Source organism: Dipodomys ordii, unplaced genomic scaffold (genome assembly GCF_000151885.1).
Source record: "Dipodomys ordii isolate 6190 unplaced genomic scaffold, Dord_2.0 Scaffold154, whole genome shotgun sequence".
Lineage (NCBI taxonomy): Eukaryota > Metazoa > Chordata > Mammalia > Rodentia > Heteromyidae > Dipodomys > Dipodomys ordii.
In genome coordinates, this window is record NW_012267370.1 from 679224 (window position 1) to 679917 (window position 694).

Below are 694 nucleotides of genomic sequence, written 5' to 3' on the forward strand. Positions count from 1 at the left end.
TCTTTCTTTCTTTCTTTCTTTCTTTCTTTCTTTCTTTCTTTCTTTCTTTCTTTCTTTCTTTCTTTCTTTCTTTCTTTCTTTCTTTCTGTCATGGGCCTTGAACTCTGGGCCTGTGTGTTGTCCCTTAGCTCTTCAGCTCAAGGCTAGCTTTATACCACTTGAGCCACACCACCCCTTCCAGTTTTCTGGTGGTTCATTGGAGATAAAAAGTCTCATGGACTTTCCTGCCCAGGCTGGATTTGAACTATGATCCTCTGGCCTGGAGCCAGTGGCTCACACCTGTAATCCTCAGGAGATGAGATCTGAGGATTACAGTTCAAAGCCAGCCTGGGCAGAAAAGTCTGTGAGAGTTTTATCTCCAATAAACCTCTCAGAAATCCGGAAGTGGTCCATTGGCTCAAGTGGTAGAGCACTAGCCTTGAGCTGAAGAGCTGAGGGACAGCATTCAAACCCAGAATTCAAGCTCCATGACTGATGGGGAAAAAAAGAGAGAGAGAAGAAAAAAAAGAGAACCATGATCCTCTCAGATCTCAACCTCTGAGTAGCTAGGATTATAGGCCTAAGCCACGGATGCCTGGCTTTCTTTTTAAGAGATGAAGTTTGCCTGGCACTGGTGGCTCATGCCTGTAATCCTAGCTACTCTGGAAGCTGAGATCTGTGGATCATAGTTCACAGCAAGACTGAGCAGAAAAGT